Genomic DNA, 7,500 nt, shown 5'->3' with positions numbered 1-7,500 from the left:
GCGTTCTATGAGTGATCAAATGTCCAATCTGAACCCTCCCATCATTTTCAAACATGTTTGATGATATTTATATGGAATTATGGATTACACTCGAGGGCTGCAATGGGAACTGGAGCCAGCGGGACCCAACGTAAATGTTGGCGGCGCGGGCGGTATTTAAATAGCCTACCTGCGGACGGGCAGGCACGGCCGGTCAAGATGAAATCAGTGGGACCCCGCGAATCCTGCATCCTCCCGCAATTAATCAGATAGGGCCTACAGAGTTTATATACACTTTAGCAAAATATGAATGTCTGACAGACATCTTCAGGCACGCTCCCAAAGCTGCTGCACATGTCAATCATTAGCCTAATCAGTCACTCTGTGAGAATTGTGTGTTTTACGCATGGTTTTACGGACGGAGCGAGGAGTTTCCTTTCTCTGTGATGGACATTGTCACTTCTAAACCCCTTTTTGCTTTTGCCTGCATGTGTGCAGCAATAACGTGAAACGGAACACAAACTAAGATGAGTAGGCTACAATTTGTTTTATAATAACCACCAGCACGCAGCGTCTCTCTCTCTCTCTCTCTTTCTCTCTCTCCATCTCTCTCTCTATCTCCCTCTCTCCCTCTCTCTCTCTCTCTCTAATAATCAGTGTGCTGTGCACTGGACGTGCTGGCTAATTTAACACCCAATCGGACTTTTCATAAAGTACAAAGCGGGATGATCACATTCTCTGCAGCGGAGAAGGGGTGGGACCCACTGCATGCTCAAAGGGTGAAAGACCATAGCTAAGGTATCTATGTGAAAGACGTGAGGTCGTTTATTTTTTCCCCCCGTGCTTAGTCACATTAGTGCAAACTCCTGTGTCCCTTTTTCTGAATAGCGTAGTAGGCCTAATACATTATTAATATTTTAATTTAATACTTTTATTGTAGGCTATATGTTCATATTTCATTCAAATAAAACGTTTTAAACCAAAAAATATCACTATTCTATTGAACATAATGAAGTATCTATACATATAAATGCATTTTGGTGGGCACTTTTTTTCTTTTTTTTCTGACGGGAATTCCCGCGGGAGCCCGGGAAAAGGTCCGCAAATTCCCGGGAATTAAAATGAGCCAAATCCGGGAAAATATGAAACCCTAGTCTATAGTGCATTGTAACGGGGACAGACTCCATCTCCCAGGGGTCTAGTGCATTGTAACAGGGACAGACTCCATCTCACAGGGGTCTAGTGCATTGTAACAGGGACAGACTCCATCTCACAGGGGTCTAGTGCATTGTAACCGAGACAGACTCCATCTCCCAGGGGTCTAGTGCATTGTAACAGGGACAGACTCCATCTCACAGGGGTCTAGTGCATTGTAACCGAGACAGACTCCATCTCCCAGGGGTCTAGTGCATTGTAACGGGGACAGACTCCATCTCACAGGGGTCTAGTGCATTGTAACGGGGACAGACTCCATCTCCCAGGGGTCTAGTGCATTGTAACAGGGACAGACTCCATCTCACAGGGGTCTAGTGCATTGTAACGGGGACAGACTCCATCTCACAGGGGTCTAGTGCATTGTAACCGAGACAGACTCCATCTCCCAGGGGTCTAGTGCATTGTAACAGGGACAGACTCCATCTCACAGGGGTCTAGTGCATTGTAACAGGGACAGACTCCATCTCACAGGGGTCTAGTGCATTGTAACCGAGACAGACTCCATCTCCCAGGGGTCTAGTGCATTGTAACGGGGACAGACTCCATCTCCCAGGGGTCTAGTGCATTGTAACAGGGACAGACTCCATCTCACAGGGGTCTAGTGCATTGTAACAGGGACAGACTCCATCTCACAGGGGTCTAGTGCATTGTAACGGGGACAGACTCCATCTCACAGGGGTCTAGTGCATTGTAACCGAGACAGACTCCATCTCCCAGGGGTCTAGTGCATTGTTACAGAGACAGACTCCATCTCCCAGGGGTCTAGTGCATTGTAACAGGGACAGACTCCATCTCACAGGGGTCTAGTGCATTGTTACGGGGACAGACTCCATCTCACAGGGGTCTAGTGCATTGTAACAGGGACAGACTCCATCTCACAGGGGTCTAGTGCATTGTAACCGAGACAGACTCCATCTCCCAGGGGTCTAGTGCATTGTTACATAGACAGACTCCATCTCCCAGGGGTCTAGTGCATTGTAACGGGGACAGACTCCATCTCACAGGGGTCTATAGTGCATTGTAACGGGGACAGACTCCATCTCCCAGGGGTCTAGTGCATTGTAACCGAGACAGACTCCATCTCCCAGGGGTCTAGTGCATTGTTACAGAGACAGACTCCATCTCACAGGGGTCTAGTGCATTGTAACAGGGACAGACTCCATATCACAGGGTGTCTATAGTGCATTGTAACGGGGACAGACTCCATCTCCCAGGGGTCTAGTGCATTGTAACGGGGACAGACTCCATCTCACAGGGGTCTATAGTGCATTGTAACGGGGACAGACTCCATCTCACAGGGGTCTATAGTGCATTGTAACGGGGACAGACTCCATCTCACAGGGGTCTATAGTGCATTGTAACGGGGACAGACTCCATCTCCCAGGGGTCTAGTGCATTGTAACGGGGACAGACTCCATCTCACAGGGGTCTATAGTGCATTGTAACGGGGACAGACTCCATCTCACAGGGGTCTAGTCTAGTGCATTGTAACCGAGACAGACTCCATCTCACAGGGGTCTATAGTGCATTGTTACATAGACAGACTCCATCTCACAGGGGTCTAGTGCATTGTAACAGGGACAGACTCCATCTCACAGGGGTCTATAGTGCATTGTAACGGGGACAGACTCCATCTCCCAGGGGTCTAGTGCATTGTAACCGAGACAGACTCTATCTCCCAGGGGTCTAGTGCATTGTTACAGAGACAGACTCCATCTCACAGGGGTCTAGTGCATTGTAACAGGGACAGACTCCATATCACAGGGTGTCTATAGTGCATTGTAACGGGGACAGACTCCATCTCACAGGGGTCTAGTGCATTGTAACCGGGACAGACTCCATCTCCCAGGGGTCTAGTGCATTGTAACAGAGACAGACTCCATCTCACAGGGGTCTAGTGCATTGTAACGGGGACAGACTCCATCTCACAGGGGTCTAGTCTAGCGCATTGTAACAGGGACAGACTCCATCTCACAGGGGTCTAGTGCATTGTAACAGAAACAGACTCCTGTTCGTTACCGGCTGATACTGACAATAAGCCACTAACAGCCTACCTATTGGATCTACAAGCTCACAATGCTCACAACGCATCGCAAGACTGGAATTGCAAGCTGTGAAAGAGGAGAGAGAGAGAAGCTACTCCACCAGCACCTATAAACCACAGAGCAAGAAATCTCACTCAGCTCATCTACTGTGCGATATGGCAGGCTTACCGGTAGTCCATGGCAGGTTTAGCAAATAGGAAATAGCCCAGGATATATCTATACTTTTCTTCTTCAAGAGGTTCAAGCCCAGGCCAACAACACTGGAAGTAACTGTACTTTATTTCCCCCCTCCTATGCAATTGGATTTGGATTCCCAGCGTGGCAGACAAGCGCGTATGCGGCTCTGGAGGAAAATGGTATCACACGCACGCACGCACACACGCACACACGCACACATGCACGCACTCGCGCACATAACAGATTGAATTACAGCACAGCCGCTCCTGTGAGAATGAAAACAAGCGATGCATCAACTTTCACAATGTTGCGTTGTATTCATTACACCTGCACTGGGGATTCAGCTCCTGTCAATCAGAGATGTCTAAAGCTTCACAGACAGATGCTTTGAACTCTGTACCATACACTGCCTGCATGGCTGGTATACAATGTATACCAATGTCATTTTTCCTTCCAGATACTGATTCCGATATTCAGGATCCCATAACTTGCGTATCGGTCGACACAGGTTATACCGTTCCATTTGTACACTCTCACAGTTATGGTGGTGGTCCTTGACATTATATAGATACCACGGATATAGGAATACCTTCCAAAATGCCATGAATAATCTGTTTTTTACTATTTTGAAAAACATTTTTGAATACCGTAGTTAAAATAGCCAATCTACATCGACACGTTGTGAGCTTGTAGATTAAAGCAATAAGCCACAAGAGGTCTCAGGTTACTGTGGATTTTACAATACCCTATTTAAAAAAATAGGGTAGAAGATAAATACAAATAAAAAATAAAAACATTGTAAACATTGCATCGATGTATCGATACTATTCTACTCCTCCCATTGGGAGACAGCGCAGAGCCCAGCGTACACACACAGTCACTCACACACACACAGCCCCCTCCCTCCTGATTCCTGAGGGAGGGGAGGGGCCGAGTCGTCCTCTCCTCTCACTCGGTCAGTTTTCCAGCCTGCCCGGCGCTGCGCTCTGTTAAACCGCTCCGTCATTTCAAAGTGACAACAAACAAACGTACGCTGAGGAAGGCCATACAGGCCGAAACGCGTACGTTTTCATTCTCAGAGGTAAATAAAATCATGTATAAGGACATACAATGAGTGCTGGCATGTTCTTCACCTCAACTTATATCTTCGAGCCTTGCGCCTAGAAGGATTGTGTTTGAAGCTGGAGTGCTGCGCTTGAACAAGGCATCAACCACTACGATGAAATGTGTTCTATGAGCAGGGCCTGGCTGGAAACAAGTTATTGAGCTTAGCCCAGATACCCTGGGTAAATATAGATTTCATTTCATTTCATTTCATTTGTCTGCTACGGCAGTACTTTTCTCAACGTGACAACAAAACAATGTCACAGAACGCAGCGAAATCGCCGTGGTTGCGTGGTATCGAAAAATGGTATCGAAATATCAATACTTTTCCAAATATCGTATCGAAGTTGAAAAACCAGTATCGTGACAACACTAGGTCCTTGACATGAAATAGTTTTAGCAACATGCACTGAGAAACATGGATTTTTCAGAAAACTGTCATGATGTACAAGACATTTTGTATAATCTGGTCTCAAGTCTCAATGCTGGGAGTAATGCTCTCAACAACCACACATATTTCCACAAGCTTACAATTTACAATTTAGGCATTTAGCAGACGCTCTTAATCCAGAGCGATTTACATTAAGCAAGAACAAAAAGCATGGGAATACATCACATATGTAAAATGCATTTATCGCGAAACATGCGTAAGCTAAGAACGTGACTAGAACATATCTATATAATGACACTATACATATAAACTATAACTAGGACATATCTATATAATGACACTATACATATAAACTATACATATATGCTATACTATGCTGTACTGTACTATGCTATACTATGCTGTACATATATACTATGAAGTGCTATGACTACATACAATGCACTTATTGTGCTGTCTACATGACATGCTATAAGTCTGTTTCAAATGCTATATAAGTCTAAGAAGTGCTGTCTAAGGGGGGTAGGGTAAGTGCTATGGGCCATGATGGAGTCTGAAAAGGTGGGTTTTCAGACTACGGCGGAAGATCGGGAGTGATGCTGCAGTTCTGATTGCAACGGGAAGTGCATTCCACAGTTTTGGGGCCAGAAGGGAGAAGAGTTTGGGACGTGTGGAGCGTTGTCCCGGCGTTTTTAGTGAGGGTACTTCCAGATGATGATGATGATGATGATGATGATGGCTACAGTGCCAGAAGAGACAGACTGGTACCAAGTATATTTCTGACTACTGAGTTACAGTAGGTGGAGGAGTTCTGTTGCCGCCGGGACAGAATGAAATCATCCAGGTAGAAAAAAGATTTAACCCATTCAGGACGGAAACCCCTTTTGGTGTTAGCATTATGTTATGCTTTAGCTGTTGAAAAATAGCAGATCCACAAGCTCATAGCGCGCCACTCGGTGGCGCGCTATGAGCTTGTGGATCTGCTATTTTTGGAAAATCGTGAGAATGTGGCGCAAACCTTTGAATATTATATTCTTTCAGAGTGAACGTTTTCAACTCAAAGCGTCCCCGGAACTACATATTTTCAGATGGGCGTCCACGACCAAATACAGATAATTCTGGGGGTCCTTGATGTGAAAAAGGCTGAGCACCACTGACATAGAAACATTCAGAAAACTGTCAGAATTTAGAAGACATTTTTAGAATCGTTTTCAGGTCTAAAAGGTTTAATTCCTGTCAACAGCTGGAAGTGATGAAGAGACTCATTTTCTAAAAGGTCCCTGAAGTGTTTGTTGAAGAAGGTGTGCAACTGTGAGTGCGTGAAGAGACACGGGGAGGGAGCGAGAGATAGAGAGAGAGAGAGAGAGAGAGAGAGAGAGAGAGAGAGAGTCAGAGATACCAAGACATCAGAGACACATACTTCCCACAGATTACACAGACCCCAACGTGAGTTTGAAACTATGACCAACGACTAAAAACGTCAATACATTTTGGGAGAAATACAACAATGTGCAACAGAGCGGCAAGATGTGTGAACTGTTGCAACAAAAGAAGGTTAGCCAATGGAATACAACCACCCTAAGGACTACTACGTATATGTATCTCTGTATCTCTCTCTCTGTATCTCTCTCTCTCTCTCTCTGTATCTCTCTCTCTCTCTGTATCTCTCTCTGTATCTCTCTCTGTATCTCTCTCTCTCTCTCTCTCTCTGTATCTCTCTCTCTCTCTCTCTCTGTATCTCTCTCTCTCTCTGTATCTCTCTGTATCTCTCTCTCTCTCACCCTCTCTCTCTCTCTCACCCTCTCACCCTCTCTCTCTCACCCTCACCCTCACCCTCTCCCTCTCTCCCTCTCTCTCTCTCTCTCTCTCTCTCTCTCTCTCTCTCTCTCTCTCTCTCTCTCTCTCTCTCTCTCTCTCTCTCTCTCTCTCTCTCTCTCTCTCTCTCTCTCTCACCTATGAAGAGCTGGCTGTTGAGCGTCAGGTGCGTGTGTCCGTCGGGCGGGGCCTCCTGTGTGGCGGGGGGGAGGCGGTCCACCTGAAGCCACGCCTCCTTGACGTTGCGCTCCCGCCCTCACGCCGTGCCACCGCTCGTCGTTGAGGGGCGCGGCGGCCTGCACGCGCACCCCCGACGGCCCGTTGCCCACGTCGAAGGAGAAACAGCACCTCTGTGGGGGCTGGGGGGGGGAGAAAGAAAGAGAGAGAGAGAATGTTGATTTTGTCGACTAAAAGTATGACGACAAAACGCTGGCCTTCAAAGCAACCAAAGGTATGTCTCCCCCATATCTTGCAAGTCTGATCGAACCCTACAAACGCACTCAGATCAGCCGACGCAGGGAAGCTGGAAGTACCTCCACTAACATCGCTGGGACAGCACTCCAGCACTCCCAGACTCTTCTCCCTTCTGGCTCCAAAACTATGGAATGCACTTCCCATCACAATCAGAAGAACTGCAGACTCACACTCAATCTCCCGCCGTAGTCTCCATCTTGGCCCGTAGCACTTGCGCTTACAGGCGTATGCAAAGCTCAACTTATGTAACTCAGATAGCATTTTGATGTAGACATAGCATATGTGCATAGTTTATGCATA

The 7,500-nt window shown here is 46.7% G+C and overlaps 1 pseudogene across 1 annotated transcript in view; it reads right to left on the bottom strand.

The window, feature by feature from the left end:
- The window catches only part of LOC306927573 (contactin-associated protein-like 4), a 233,051-nt pseudogene that overhangs the window by 65,712 nt on the left and 159,839 nt on the right, over positions 1-7,500 (bottom strand). Inside the window, exon 18 of the transcript in view lies at positions 6,865-7,085. The product of the transcript in view is annotated as a contactin-associated protein-like 4 (transcript). The remainder of the gene's footprint in view (positions 1-6,864; positions 7,086-7,500) is intronic.

Source organism: Electrona antarctica (assembly GCF_951216825.1).
Source record: "Electrona antarctica genome assembly, chromosome: 1".
NCBI classification, from domain to species: domain Eukaryota; kingdom Metazoa; phylum Chordata; class Actinopteri; order Myctophiformes; family Myctophidae; genus Electrona; species Electrona antarctica.
Note: the sequence above shows the minus strand (reverse complement) of the source record. Positions and strands in the feature narration are given on the sequence as shown.